Source organism: Pelodiscus sinensis, chromosome 27, assembly GCF_049634645.1.
Source record: "Pelodiscus sinensis isolate JC-2024 chromosome 27, ASM4963464v1, whole genome shotgun sequence".
Classification (NCBI taxonomy): Eukaryota; Metazoa; Chordata; order Testudines; family Trionychidae; genus Pelodiscus; species Pelodiscus sinensis.
The window spans coordinates 7,950,541-7,966,743 of NC_134737.1; the positions used below are offsets into that span (position 1 = coordinate 7,950,541).

A 16,203-nucleotide genomic window follows, 5' to 3' on the forward strand; every position below is an offset into this window, starting at 1 on the left:
CCAGGTGTCCAGTTTTTGCTCAGACAGTTCAGTATTTTACATTTTATATGTCCAGTATTTTCTGCTTTCTTCGGACAGAAGGCCAGCGACATCTGCGAGGGCTGGGGGGGAGCGAGGAGCATGGTAATTTAAAGATGCAGCAACCTCTTTGACCTCTTTTTTTTTTTTTTTTTTTTTGGCTCAACCAATTTTTCCCTGCCTGTTCGGGATTTTTTGTGAAGGTATCGGGCAACCCTATCTGCACAGGAATTAATTTCTCCCTAGGTTATTGACCACCCCAAATACCCCATAAGTTAGAAGAACCCTGACGGCTCTTTTGATTTACCAAGTGATATCTGAAGGCATGGTACTGGCGGAGTTAGAATCACACACAACTCTTGTCAGCTGTAGCCACAGAGCAATAGTTGACCTACCCAGTTGAAATGAGATTTAATGAGGCTCTTATTATATGTTAAGCAGCAAAGGATCAGTAAAAGCATTTATTTGGGATTAACAGCTATGTAACAGATACTATTAACACTGCAGTTGTATAAGTAGCTGATCCAGAACACATGTGATTTAATGAGCCCTTTGGATTCGTTTACCATGCAGTAGCTGTCGCTTCAAATCTAAATTCTGCTGGGCCCCAAACAAAATAAACTCCACTGATTTAACTGTGTCAATGCTTTTTATGAAAAGCAGCAAAGAGGGAATTGCTCTCCCAGACTAGTTCAGGGTGACCAGGACGATGATTTTGCCAATATAAAACTGCTATAAAAAATCATGCACACTCCAACCAACATTATTATATTGCCAAAGGTTTCTAGTGTGGACCTGACCTATTTGATTGAGCTCCTGGTGGCTTCACAACCTGGCTGGGACCCTGCAGAGCAGAGGGAAGCAGAAACAAGGAAGGAAGAGAGAGGAGGGTAAATCATCTCAGGTCTCTGGGACATTATAGAATCCTAGAACACTAGAACTGGAAGGGACCTCGAGAGGTCAAGTCCAGTCCCCTGCCCTCACGGCAGGACCCAGTAGACCATCCCTGTCTATCTAACCTGCTCTTAAATATCTCCAGAGATGGAGATTCCACAACCTCCCTAGGAAACTTATCCCAGTGTTTCAGCACCCTGACAGTTAGGAACTTTTTCCTAATGTCCAACCTAAACCTCCCTTGCTGCAGTCTAAGCCCATTGCTTCTTGTCCTGTCCTCAGAGGCTCAGGAGAACAATTTATCATTGTCATTTATGGATTGGGATTTGGGTCAGATTGGTTACTCCTCATTCCATAGAAGCTAGCCACTTATTCCTGTGCAAAAGTGTCCCTGGCTTGTCTGCCCTTAAAACCCTAATGCAAAGTCCCATCCAGGCTCTATTATTAAAATCACGGAAGCTTCCCTGGAAACATTTCAAGATTGAAAGGAGGAGGCGGGGAAGTGTCAGTCAAGTAGCACGTCCAAGTAGTCTGACACTCAGCCCCCCACCGGAGACTTGGGGGATGGGAAAAACTTCATTAACCAACATTATTAACCTGAAGCTCATCTGGAGACTTTACAAATCATTACGGAATAAATCGAGCAGAAGCTTCTCGGGGTCAGTCACTAGCAATCGTTGAACGTTTTGCCCAAATCATTGAGATGTTGCCTTTGCCTTGGATATAGTACAAAGTCATTAATTACACCCCAGAATGCAGCTGGAGAGGGAGGGTTCTTCTCCTTCACATCCATGGAGAGCCTTTGGAGACAACCACTTGCCATATGGAGCCTGAGCTTTATGTCATGAATATTTCTCTCTTTTTCTTTTTTGCGGATGAAGATTGAAAGCTGGGGACAAGATCTGGATGTGTCCATGTCACCTGAAGGCTATATGTATACTGCCGAGCAAGAAAGGCAGTGATGAAAGTTAGGTGTGTGCATGTGTGCGCACGCACACAAGCGCTAGAAATGTGTGTGTGCGTATGCGAACACATGAGGATTAGATAGATAGATAGATGTGGGTGGGTGTATCTTTAAATACCAAGCACTTTTCATCCGTAGGTTTTAGAGCTCTTTACAAAGGGAGTCAGTAGCTTTCACAGACAGGGAAACTGAGGCAGGGAGCCAGTGAGGGCTAGAGAGAGGGTTACATATGGCAACAGAGGGAGGCATACGCTGATACATAGAGCAGCTGTAGAAATGGTCTAGCAGAGCTTAACTCCTGATGTGGAGGGACTCCTTCAAAATTTGGTAAGGGAGTACAATCTCCAGAGCCCATTTGACTTCTGCCCAGCCCGCCCCCCCCCCTTCGCTGTGTGTATATTTAGAATTATGCAGAAAGGAGGTGATGGGAGAGGAGTTTTGTGTTGTGTGTTGTGTCAGGTGCAGGTGGCTGAGTAGCATTTGGGGAAGAGGATACTGGGAGACTGGAATCCTTCCTTTGACAAAGCCAATTTCACCTGCCATTAACTTCTGCATTTCCACATCAAAGGCTATCTATGGGACACAACCAGCCCACTTCATTAGCCTCATTAACAAGGGACCTACAATTGACAGGTGCTTCTTCTGCCGTTATAGATATCTATTGCTTTCTGTTATTTCTACTCCCATTCATCTGAGGAAGAGGGTTTTGCCCACAAAAGCTCATGATTCTCTCTCAATATTTTGGGTAGTCTCTAAGGTGCCACAGGACGGCTCTTTGATTTTGAAGTTACAGACTAGCACAGCCCCCCCTCTGAGTCTTTTAAGATGTTCACGGCCCAGCTCCACAAGGCCACCAAGAGGAGAACCTGGCTCTTTGAGTGGCGTTGGTTGCCTGGGAATTCAGTGCTACATGTGGAACTCTTGAGAAGCAGATTCAAAAGGCCTCTCTCAAGGCAGCCCACCCCACCACTGAGCCTGCTGCTTTCATCACCTCAGGGCAGCTTTCAATCTCTGGGCCCAATTCAGACCTGCCAGAGGTAAAAGGGGAGGTCAATTGAATTGCTGCTATTTGCATCACTATTTGCCTTGTCTCTCACTCCCTTCCTCTCTCTGCCTCTCCCCCTCTGTTGATGAAACATCAGCCACAAACCCATTAAAGACCAAATGGATAGAGGAGAGAAAGAAAAAAAACCTCCCAGTCTTTTATAAGAATCTGTAGGGCAGCTTCTCCTCCTCACAGCCTCCTAACCTAGCCACTCCCAGGACCTGCCAGGCAGCGCTCCAGTCAAGTATGTGACAGCCCCTTCTCACTGCAATAAGGGAGGGGACAAGGGGGGGGGGGAAAGGCTAGGACTCAGCTGCAACCATTTATCTCCCAATGCCAGGCTATTAGACAGATGACAGAGGGAGAGAGGCAGCCAGCACAGCATTGAGATCTAGGCTCCTTCCATGCTGTGATTTATCTCCTAGCTTCATCTGGCAAACTTGCTGATGAGAAGACTCTTCCCTTCTCTGCGCCTCATCAATTCTCATTCTCCCCGCATTTTTTCCCCTTTCAGAAAAAGGCTTCTACTTTCTTTAACTGTTATCTCTCTTGTCCTTACCCGGTCCTTCTCTGCTGATCTCACCACACTCTTTCCTCAAGTCTCTCTCGCTTGCTTTCTTTTCTCTCGCCTCTCATTATCTCTAGTCGTTTCTCATTCTCTTTAATTCACTGTCTGTCTCTCTCATTCTTTCTTATTTCCTCTCTCATTTTTTCTCTGCATTGACTCCTCTCTCGTTCTCTTCTTCTCATTTTCTTGGGCCTGTCTCATTCCAGCGAGCGTTATCTTGTTGCTGCATTCTCTCTTTCTCTAGATCTTAGTGCTGGGGTGGGCAAGATCCAACCCGAGGGCCGCATCCGGATCACCAAGCCTTTCAATCCGGCCCACGGTAGGCAGGCAGCAGAGAGCACAGCTGGCTGTTCCCTCTGCCTTTCTGCACCCGGGGGAGGGGAAAGCTTCATGGGCTACAAACCCCCTCCTTCACCCAACCTCTCAGACCCCACACCCTCTCCTGCTCCCCAGTCCCCTGCCCCGATCACCCAACCTCCATCCCACACCCTGCACCCCCTCCATAGAAAAGTTCAGCCCTAGGCCACTTGCAAAAATTTTGGAGTGGCTCCCCCATCAAAAATTATTCCCCACCCCTGTCTTAGTGTATCTGGCTGGGGGTGGGGGAGGGAAGTCTGTGCATGATCCCTCCCTTAGACAGACAGACACCCCAACCAGTGAAAATTGCTGGGGGATAGATCAAATGGAAGAATCAGCGGGAAAGCAGCCCTCCAATCCTCCACACTGGAGGTTGGACAATAGGCCAATAACCAAGCCTCATTTTTAAAAAGCTTAATGTATAGATACACGAGGTCACTACTCTGTTCGAGAAAGTGCAGAGCAGTCTTTGGGGTGCAGGAAGCACTCAGAATCAGGCCTTTGGGCCTTGTCAGATTTCTGATTACTGCAAATTTCAGCCCCCAAACTGAGGGACTGGACTCAATGACCTCTCGAGGTCCCTTCCCGTTCTCGTGTTCTATGATTAATTAATAGCAAGCTATTGATTAGTGAATTTTCCATTTAATGCAGGTGATTGGTAAGGTGCCTATTGTTTTGATATCCATGTCACCCTCCAGTGGAGGCAGCTCATCGAGGGTATAGAGCAGAGGTGGCCAATAATTTTTGATGGGGGAACCACTCCAAGAAAGTGGTCGAGGACCCCACACTTTGATAATGTTAATGGAGGAGGTGCGGAGTCTGGGACGGAGGTTGGATGTGGAAGGAAGATTGGGATAAGGAATGGGAGTGTGGGATCTGGGAGGGAGTTTGGGTGAAGGAGGGGGCAGGGGACTAGGGCAGGAAACTGGGGTGCAGGAAGGGGAGAGGGTTGTGACTTGGGGCAGCTGTAGGAAGGGTGAAGGGATCTGGGTTGTGACCAGGGAGAGGGGATTGGGGTGCAAGGTCTGGCAGGGGTTATGAGTGCAGGGGCAGGAGTGCAGCGGGTTTGGGTTAAATGGGGTAGGGGTATAGGGGAGGGTTGGGGTGCCAGAGGCAGGCTCTGGCCAGGAGACATTTGGGTGACTCCCAGTCAGCAGCCCAGCTGGTTTCTCAGCCAGGGTCCCTGCCTTCCACGCCCCTGCACTCATAACCCCTGACTCTGAACTCTACAAGCCTGGAGTGAGAGGGATACATTGCGCACTGTCTGTCCTGAAAACAGGCAGCTCCTCTTGGCTGGAAATTGGCCAATGGAGGCTGCAAAATTTTGCTGGGAGCAGGGGCAGCATGTGAAACCACTCCCCACCTACCCCTGTGCTTGCAGCGTTCACAGAGCTAGTTTGAGTGCAGAGGAGGTGCGGGGCAGGCAAGGGGCCTGGCAAAGGCTCCTGCAGGCTAGCTCCAGTTTCTTGGCAGGCCGGATTTTGCCCGCCCCTGGTCCAGAGGAAGGCTTTGATTTTCAGAGGTTGGAATAGGAATTGAAAGTAGGAATAAGAGATCCTCCGGAAAAGGGCTTTATTCCGGAGGATCGCGCCAGTCTAGACGCTTTTTTCCGGCTTTTCCCCAAACCGGAAAAAAAGCGGCGGCCATGTTTATTTAAATCCCACAGGGGATATTTAAATCCCCCGCGGATTTCCCTATTCTGACTTACCTGCTTTACATGACTTTTCCGGAATTAGGGGCCAGTCTAGACGTAGCCCTTGAGTTTAAGTGACCAAAGGCTTGTGTTTTCATCAGACACGGTCCTGAGTTCTTTCTTTTCCGAGGGTGGTGAAAATTCCTGGGGGTCACACTAAGGAGGGACAAGTGACTGCTGTAAATCTATGCAGCCACTGAATTATTCCCGCGCTACCTTGCCCGGTGATCTTCCCTGGGAGAAATGGTTTCTCTGCTCAACTCCCAGCTGCAGCAACTCAGTCCCTCAAGCACAGTCTTAACAGCTCAGCGCCGTAATGCTCAAGGTCAAAGAAGCGTATTTACAATTTATTTGGCAAACAGAGATCCGGGAACTGGCTCTGTGGTATAGTTAAATGAGGTGGTTAATAGGAGGATTAAAGCAGACAGTGTCAGGGTGAGCTGCAGGGACTAGCCTGGTTCTTTTCCTTTTCCGTTAAAATAGCTAGTCCCTGCAGGACTGTTACGATGGGAATGTGGGGCCTGGAGCAACTCTCCCCTCAATATCTCTCGCATGGGGCCTGGGGTAACCCCCCCACACACACACACTTCAGGCCCTCCCCCACCTTTTCCCCCACTGCAACTTTTCCTCAAGCCCTGCCCCTGCTCTGTCCCTGTTCTACCCCTTTGCCTCTCCCCCCAAGCAACCCAGCCTAGCGGATTGCAGGAAGTCTGGCATGGCAGCAGTCGGGGTCACCCCACCACCACATAAGTGGCAGGAAGTAGAGCATCCGGGGCCGGAGCACTCTGCCTCCTGCTGCTGAGAAGCTGCGCAGCGGGCTGGGAGAGAGGGACAGGGGTTGCCACACTGGCTGCCGCCCCCTGCCAGGCCTCGTAATCCCCCGGGTCTCTCCCATCCATAGGACAGTGCAAGCAGCTGCTACTGGCTCCCCCAAAGTGCCCCACCTATGGAGGGGACAGCTCTGCCTGCTGCCTTCCCAAGCACACATTAACTGATTCTTTCTAGTCTTCTCTTTTAAGCCCTTCTGTCCGTGAGGAATAGTTGGGAGCTGGCCGGGTCTCCTTTGCCTCTCTAGGGGTATGTCTACACTAGCCCCCTAGTTCAAACTAGGGAGGTTAATGTAGGCATTCGAAGTTGCAAATGAAGCCCGGGATTTGAATATCCCAGGCTTTATTTGCATGTTCCCGTCCGGTCGCCATTTTTAAATTCTGCTAGTCCGAAGTAACCGCCTGCGGCTACACGCGGCAGTGAAACGGTAATTCTAACTCAGTCTTTGGAATGAGGTGTAACAGTTAATTCGAACTAAGGACTGAGTTCGAATTACCGCTTCACTGCCGGGTGTAGCTGCGGGCGGTTACTTCGGACTAGCGGAATTTAAAAATGGTGACCGGACGGGAACATGCAAATAAAGCCTGGGATATTCAGCTGGCTTCCCGGCTGCATGGAACCCCTCCCCTCTCGGAGCCCTGTTCTTTCCACCATATGGTGTTTTTACAATTAAGACGAGAGAGATATTTACACGTGGGATTGTTGTCGCTAAATCTCCTACTTTAAGGCAGGAGAGCCAACAGACGGAGGGCGGGGGGAGGTGTATCTGAGCCCAGACGCCAGGCCACCCCTTTATGAAACACACAAGCAGGCGACTTTGGTGACCCGCACAGTCGGTGGGGCTGTGAGCCGGGTTTGAGGAGTGGAGGGCAGGACTGGGGGTGTTGTAGTTCTTGACGGGCCTGTGGCCCCTGGGGAGGAGAAGCCAGAAATGGCAGCAGATGCTGCCAGTGAGGACGGAGGTGCCTTCGCGACGCCGTAGGGCGGGTCAGGCAGGAAAAAACGGGAAAGAGGTTGCATATCAGAGCTGAGCTGTGCAGGGGCTTTGCGTGTCTCTCACTGTGGCGAAGCGGGGATTGCATTCGCTCCGTTCCCTTTGTTCTTGCACCTGTGATTTCTGGTGTCCCGCAGTAAACCTCTCCGTGTGCCTCAGTTTCTCCCGATAGCGAGATGGGGCTGGAGATGTCGGTGCCACAGCCTCCTGCACCTACACAACAGCTGATGCTTTCTGTAACCTGAGCCCAGGAGGGGGAGTGCAAGCAGGTGAGACCTTTGGCCCGGGAAGGCTGGCTGCCGAGGGAGAGGGGATGCTGGGGTGCGTGAAGGACTCTCGCTGACTTGGGGTGCAGGGAGGGCCAATACACCTTCTGTTCTCCCTGCTGGCTGGGAGCCACATCTGGCTGTGGATGGGGTGCCTCCCAACACTTTGGTGACACTCATATGTATGCTGCTCTCTGCCCCTCACTTCTAGATGCATCCCAAAATTTAAAAAAAAATAAGAAAAGACTTGTCTGTGCATGGAAAAGGGGGGGAAATCACAGCCTTTATCTGGGCACGTTCATCCTCTCTTCTCTGCAATCACCTTCCCTTTGGGTTGAGAGTGGGTTGGACATGGACTGCAACCGAACATCTGTTTTCACTAAAACCTTTCCGTTACCTGGCCAACGTCTCGCCATCACCCTTCAAGCTTGTGAACCTGGCTGACAGCAGAGATGAAATAGAGCCACCTTGGGCGGGAGCCATGACCCGTTAAAACCTCTGCTGCTTCCTTTTCCTGACCTCTCTATTTGTTACTGTCAAATTCTCAGGTCCTCGTGCTCCTAAGGGCAGCTGTGTGCCCTGAGCTCTGTCTGGAGTGGTACCAGGCGGCTCCCTCGACCTGTTCATTTCTCTTCACTGACACAAAGAGCTTTCATTTGGAAGACATGCGTGTGTGTGTATGCGTGTGTGTGTATGCACCCGTATGCACACATGAATGAGCATGGATGAGACTTTTGTGGGACAGACCATAGTGATTAACACGCATAGATCACACAGCGATGATGCCTCAGTCATCTAGTGTCTAATTCTAGGAATATCTAAGGACTTGTCTACACTTGAAACTCTACAGCAGAACAACTGTAGTGCCTCAGTGTAGCTGTTACCTAAGCAAACGGGAGAGGTTATTGTACTGGCGTGGCTATCCACCTCCCCAGGAGGCGGTAGGGAGATCAATGGAAGAATTCTTCCATCAACTTCACATTGGTTACACTGGGGTTAGATCCATTTTACTGTGTTGCGCTGGAATGTGGATTTTTCACACCTCTAACCAGTGTAGCTGCTTCATCTGAAGAAGTGGGCTGTGCCTACGAAAGCTCAGGATCCCATCTACATGTTTTGTTAGGCTCTAAGGCAGTGTTTCTTAAACTTTTTAAGACCAAGAAATACCAAACAATAATTTTTTTTATAAGACACACCAAAGATTTTTTGTTGATCAAAAAAAAGGTCACATGCCCCCTTTGCATGTGTGGCTCTGAGGGCTGAGGGAGCGGGGGGGTGGGGGCATGCTCCGGACAGCATGGAGGGCTGACTGCCCACACAGTTCTGCCCCTTCAGCCCAAGGACCTGCCCCTTCTGAGAGCACAGGGCTGATCCTCCCTCACCTTGCCCAGGGGCCCGCAGAGGCTGTGGGTTCCCCTGCCCAGAGGGGCAGGGAGGGGACATGTGCGGGGCACCCCATTTAGCTATTAATCTTTTGGCAAGGGCACAGGAGGGCGGTGCACCTCTCTAGCGCTACCACGAGCCACCAATGGCTGCTAAGGTTTTGCTAGGGGTATGACTCAGAAGGAGGTCTGGTGGGACAGGGCTGGGGGCTGCTTTCGGCTCTGGCACTGTGGGGGGTGCTTTCAAGGTCAACAGGGGAGAACAGACCCTGTGGCTCAGGCTTGCTGATGTGAAGCTCCTGACCCCATTGGCCACAGGAGGGCTGCGGCTCAGCTGGAAGGAGTGCGGCCTGATTCAAAGAGACCAGCAGGATTAACAATCCCGTCCCTTGTGTAAAAAAAATCCAGTAGGAACATCAGGATTGCTGGGCTGGTTCTGATTTGAGGTTTACCTAGTCCCTGGTCCTCTCCCTGACAGTAGTCAGCACCAGCTGCTCCACAGGAAGGTGCAAGAACCTGTAGGAGGCAGATGTGGGCTAATCAGTGACTGCAAGTGACTAAGATGTGGGTATTATGTCTCACCCACAAGACACAGTGCTGGGACTAGCCCTGGAGTTCTCGCCAATTCCCACACTGGCTGACAGTTTATGCCACCTCATATCCTTCCCTCGGTCAGGGGTGGGGAACCTTTCTTGGGCCGGGGGCCGCTGACCCACAGAAAAATCAGGGGAACATCTACTAGCTGGAATAGTACTAGAAATTCGGGTCCAGCCTGGGCATCTGCAGCTCCCATTGAATTATGTATTATCTGCATTATCACAGTGCCATGGAGCCCCCAATTTGGACTAGGACCCCACTGTGCTAGGCGCTGTACACCGGACACAAGACAGTCCCCGCCCCAAAGAGCTTACAGCCGAAGCAACCTCTGAAAATCAAAGCCTTCCTCTGGACCAGGGGCGGGCAAAATCCAGCCTGCCAAGCCACTGGATCTAGCCCGTAGGAGCCTTTGTGAGCTCCCCATGCTGGGAGGGATCCCCGAGCCTCGGGGGCTGGATCCAGGCAAGCTGGGGGCCGCATCCAGCCCCCAGGCCTGCCCTAAATCCTGGCCTGGACTTCAGTCCCAGAAGGGGGCTGCGGGCAGCACTCCAGCCCTGCCATCTCTGCAGCAGTGGGAGTACCACACCCGCCTTTGCAAAGCACTTTGAGATCCACAGGTGGGAAAAGCCATGAGCAGTGCTGACCTCTGCTTGCTCGCCAGCCCCAGGAAGAGAGGAAACCACTCCAACCCTCCTCTGACTTCCCACCTCAGCATCTCCTTTGCAAGGCTCATTCCCCTGCCCCGCCCGGCGGAACGGGAGACGTTACAGCTCCAACCGGAGCCTCTCGGGTCGCTCTTCCCACTTCACCGTCGCTTCCCCTTCCTCCCCGCAGCCACTTCTTGCAATAAAACAGTAAATGACTTTGCATGCTACCTACAGGCATCTCTTCAGTTCCTAATTAAGAAATAATGAGGCACACTTCATTCCAGGCTGTGTAACTAATAAATGACAACCAGCAGGCTCTCGCCCCACTCCCCGCTACCACCCATCGCACTTGTATTTCAGCTAAGGAATTAATCCTGCCGCTCTCAGTGGCTCCGTGCTCCCCGAGCTCTGTTCTAATGATGGATGTCAGGCCGGCCCACCAGCAGTGGTGGCTGCCGGTGTCCAGAGCCCCTTTAATTGCCACCAGAGAACCGTTCCACTGCCCCAAAGCCCCACTACATCTAAGGGCACAGAGCCAGGCCCCCCTCCCACCCACATCCTGCCCCGGGCCTGCGGTGGCTGTCGGTCCCACTGGTGACAGGGGCTGGAATGGAAACCTTGCCCCGCAGCTCGACGCTGTTCAGATTCTGCGACCACGGCTCTCTAGTCCCATGGCTCCAAAGGGACTCTCCAGTCATTCTCTCAGAGGCCGTTGGTGCCCACCGTGGGGGATGGGTCAGTGGGGAATCCAGAGGGCTTGTCCTCTTTGTAATTGAGGCCCCTAATACAGGGCCTAAATATGGACTTAGGTGCCCAGCTTTAGGCCCCTTGGCTTCGTCTACACAGGCAGCTTCTTGCGCAAGAACAGCCGTTCTTGTGCAAAAACTTGCCGGGTGTCTACACTGCACACACATTCTTGCGCAAGTAAATTTACAGTCTAGCGTTGGAAAACAGGGCTTCTTCCAGAAGAGTCATTCCTCCCCCCATGAGGAATAAGCCCTCTTGTGAAAGAGCTCTTGTGCAAGAGGGCAGTGTAGACAGGCAACATGAATTTCTTGCGTAAGAAACCCTTATGGCTAAAATGGCCATTAGAGCTTTCTTGCAAGAGAGCGTCCTCACTGCTATAGACGCTCTTGCGCAAAAGCACATCTCTTGCGCAAAAGCACGTGCCAGGGTAGACGCGCTCTTGTGGAAGACTTGTTGCGCAAGAACTCTTCCGCAAAAGAGTTCTTGCGCAAGAAGCTGCCAGTGTAGACGTAGCCGCAGTGTTTGAAATAACGTGGCCTTTGTCTTTTTGCCATGCTGTGGGGAAGAAGGGAGACAGGCTAATCTAAACGCAGGGGTTAAGGGGAGTCTTGGGCCTGGCAACACCCTAACAAGGACATTGTGTCCATTGTTCGTTGGGAGTAGGCCCTTTCAGAGCTCCGAGCCCAGGCCAGACAGAGGCCATTTGGCCTCTGACCAATGATCTGCCTCAGCGGAAATACAGAGGGATGGGAGTTCATGACCCTCTCCCATCAGAGCCGTGAGTGTCCACACTGAAGTGCTACAAATCACTGATGGGCGCGTGCCTAATGCAGATCCACAGTGGCATGCATGAAAGGGGGAGGGCTAGCTCAATGGTTTGAGCATTGGCCTGCTAACCCCAGTGTTGTGAATTCAGCCCTTGAGGGGGCTATTTAGGGATCTGGGACAAATCTGTCATGGAGGGTACTTGGTCCTGCCATGAGGGCAGGGGAATGGACTCGATGATCTCTCAAGGTCCCTTCCAGTTCTCTTTTAAAAAAAAAAAGAAAGCAGATGGCAGCTCACTTGTGACCTGGGTCCCCACATTGGCTGAACTCTCCTGATAATATTCCCATCCACGTGCCATCAGAAGCAGCAGCAGGCACTTTAGAAAGCTCACCCCTGATTTAGATGCCTGGATTTGGCCCCGTACAGTCTTTTATGCCCCATTCTTCAGATCTTACTCACATCCAGTAGATTAGCCCCATTGAAATGGGTGGTCCAAATACTGCTCTTGTTTACACTGGAACAGTCCTAGAGGAGACCATTTTGTTCTTCCACATTTACACGGCTGTGACTGAGAGAATGTCTGCCACTCCGCATGAATAGATGCATCAAGACCTGACCCTTGGCAATGATCACCTAACACAACACTATTATGCAGCCTGGTGCCCCAGACGCTCAGATACCATGGAGACCGCTGTGGACAACCCTGTAAGCACCGAGCGCTTCCAGAGTGGGATATAGGAGGGTGTGTGCAGGGGTTGTTGGAGGGCAGCATGGTGGCATAAGTAAAGGGTTCTTATAGAACCCCTCACTAACCCAAATCGCCCCCTGAATTAGTAACTATCAACACAATCAGTAGAGAGTTCTGAATGTCTTTAGACCAGGGACTAAGAATTCCTGGGGTTTCACAGACTGGCAGTGGGGAGGGCTTAACAAGGTGCACGGACCTGTGACCATGTTAATTCAACCCGCAAAATCTGCAGCTGCTGTCTGGAGCCAGGCCTGCACTCCCCGTTGCCCTGACGTTGCTGGTACAACTGCCCAGATCCATGCCACCACCTTTTCTCTGAGTTCCCTGGGAAGTGCTGCTTCCACTCAGCACATCCTGCCCCAGTTCTGTGGGGCAGAGGCAGCCCCTCCCCTTCAATCTGTCTCTGGCCTGAGGTGTGGGACCCTAGCAGGTTTTCAGATGATAGACGCCTACCTGCTTATAGGATTTTCCTGCCAGAGCTGCCAAACAAGTGTTTATGGGATCAATTTAGGACAGGCGAGAAAGTAAGGCTGTGAATCCCTACAGCCTAACGCTGCGTAGTCGGTGGAGAAATCCCCCTTAAATTCTTAAATTCCCCTCCACTCTCCTTTTGCCTTCAATGCTGGGTTCCTTCCAGATCTGGAGGAAATGCCAATCTGAGCGGGGGCGGGGTGACTCACATGCAAAGTGAGACCTAAAGCTGGGTGAAAAATCCCATCTGAAATATTTTTTGGCAAAAAAAGGAAGCTTCGGCAACCCTGGAAAGTTGTGTGAAGTTGTGCTGACTTTGCCCAATCAGTCTGGTTGAAAGCCCCTCCCTCAAAAAGAACATTTTTGAAATAATTGTTTTGACATTTTCAAATTGAAGCATTTCAATGTTTCAGTTCAAAGCGATCCTTTCTTTCTTTCTTTCTTTCTTTCTTTCTTTCTTTCTTTCTTTCTTTCTTTCTTTCTTTCTTTCTTTCTTTCTTTCTTTCTTTCTTTCTTTCTTTCTTTCTTCAGAATGGCCAGTGAACTGAGAAATCTAGTATCTGCCCAGCTCTAATGAGCCTCATGGGAAAGGAGGAAGATGCAGTCTCCAACACTTCATTCACGTCCCTCTTTATAGATCACTGATTCCAAATCTCCTCGCCCTGCCCTGGATGAATTATTGATCCCAGACTGGGACTGGATCCAAACTTATTTAATGGAGCAGGCTGAGGTTAATTGGGGGAACTTGATTTTTAAGTTTCTGGGGAAATAGAGGTCTGACCCAGCCCCTCCATGCTGGTCTAATTGCATGAGGGGCACAAGGGTCTGTCCTGTTTTATCATCCACCCCTCTAGAGAGTAGGAGTTTCCAAAGGAACTGCAGAGGTTTCCCATGGAGTTTTGGGGTTGGGAACAATGACACTGTCTGTCCAGGCAGTCCTCTGCTCCTAACACAGAGAGAATGTTGGGCAATGGAGAATTACTTTCCTCCCCATTGTATCCCAAAATTCTTCTTGCATTTTCATCTGGATACAGCAGTTGGGGGGACTTCTGCCCTCGTGCTGCTAGGTGTTATTACACTGCAAATGCCTACAAGAGACATTAGTTCAGTGGCCAGTGAAATGATCCCTTTGGACACATCTGCTTCTCACCGTTATCACTCCGGCCAACCCCTAGCCAAGCACACCCCTTGCAAATCCAGGGTCTGCTTCTGCTCACTGACACGAGGCATGAAGCCCAAAGGCTATGTCGACACTTGTGGCTTCTTGCACAAGAAATATGCAAATTAGGCGAAGCATGGAATATCGCCGAGCCTCATTTGCATACCTAATGAGCCACCATTTTTGCAGAAGAGGCTCTTGCGCCAGAAGGAGCTGTCTACACTGCCCCTTCTTGCGCAAGAAAAACCTTCTTGCTCATGCCGCTACGCTGATTATTTTCAGGAATAAGGGCATTGCGCAAGAGGGTTTTTCTTGCGCAGGAAGGGGCAGTGTAGACAGCTCCTTCTGGCACAAGAGCCTCTTCTGCAAAAATGGTGGCTCATTAGGTATGCAAATGAGGTTCAGCGAGATTCCACGCTTCACCTCATTTGCATATTACTCGCGCAAGAAGCCGCAAATGTAGACATAGCCAAACTGTTTAGCCAAACATTAAGCATGTGTTTAAATACTAAGGATTTTAATCATAGAATCCCAGGGCTGGAAGAGACCTCAGGAGTCATCGAGTCCAGCCTCCTGCCCAAAGCAGGACCAACCCCAATTAAGCCATTCCAGCCAGGGCTTTGTCAAGTCAGGACTTAAAAACTTCTAGGGATGGGGATTCCACCCCCTCCCTAGGGAACCCATCCCAGTGCTTCAACACCCTCCTAATATCCAACCTAGACCTCCCCCACTGCAACTTGAGACCACTGCTCCTTGTTCTGCCATCCGTCACCACTGAGAACAGCCTCTCTCCATCCTCTTTGGAACCCTCCTTCAGGAAGTTGAAGGCTGCTATCAAATTCCCCCCACCCCCCCACTCTTCTCTTCTGCAGACTAAATAAACCCAAATCCCTCAGCCTCTCCTCATAGGTCATATACTCCAGCCCCTTAATCATTTTGGTCACCCTCCGCTGGACCCTCTCCAATGTGTCCGCATCCTTTCTATAGTGGGAGCCCCAGAATTGGATGCAATATTCCAGATGTGGCCTCATCAGTGCTGAATAAAGGGGAATAATAATTCAATGAGATTTAAACACATGCTTAATTTTAAGTGTGTGTGTAAACGCTTTGCTGAGCTGGGGCTTAAATCAGTCATGACGCCATGGATGTTAATGGATTTTCACCAGTGTAAAAGGCTTGCCTGCACATGAAAGCTATTCTGGAATGAAGTCTGATGCGAATTTAAAGCAGATTAACTATTCCTGATGGATTCCATGTAAGTGGGAGGAGAATTAGAGCCACGCATGAGGTCATAAGGAAATCAAACTAGGCAGGGATATTTCTCACATGGGGGTGTGTTGAGAGAAAGTGACAGTGTGGAAGTCTGGGTGAAAAGCGTTAGATAAATGTAAGCCATTATCATCAGCCAGTTTTCCTGGTAAAGTGTTAACTGTTCGGCAAGCATCTCACTAGATAAACATGCAAGCCACTAATGAGCTTAACGAGGCTGGTAGTGTGAGCACTTACTCTCACCTGCTGTGTCTGATGAGAACGTGTTGCAGCGTGAAGAAGAACTCATAATCCATATTAGGTCTCATCTTGATCTCTTATAGAAAATGTCTTAAACTCTGAAGCACGAGATATAATATGCAAAATGTAATACTCCAAATGAAGTCTTAGCATGAACTGCAGTAATAATTCTGTATATTTTTGTTATCCATATAAACATCCAGTCTCTGATTCTGGCTAAGTTCTCGACTTCAGTGACTTCCGGTGGCAATGAGTTCCACAGTCTAATTACATGTCATGTGAAAAACAATTAAAAAAAATCTCACAACAGATACTGAACCTGAAATGGTCTCAACAGAAAGACTTTTGACTCCACAGGCCTGAAGCTGAAGTGAGGTACTTTTTTCTGGGTTCTTTTTCACAACCTCGCAGAAATAAAAAGAGCTCTTCCATATTATTATTTTGAAGAGAAAAGAACTCTAAAGCTTTTTTAATGGCCTGAGAGATTTACAATGGCAGACACGCCCATAGGTTTTCAAAGAAAGATGAGGGTCTATAAGGAGAGATGT

The 16,203-nt window shown here is 50.0% G+C and overlaps 1 protein-coding gene across 1 annotated transcript in view; it reads left to right on the forward strand.

The window, feature by feature from the left end:
* The window catches only part of LRRN2 (leucine rich repeat neuronal 2), a 105,824-nt gene that overhangs the window by 75,298 nt on the left and 14,323 nt on the right, over window positions 1-16,203 (forward strand). The window lies entirely within an intron of this gene.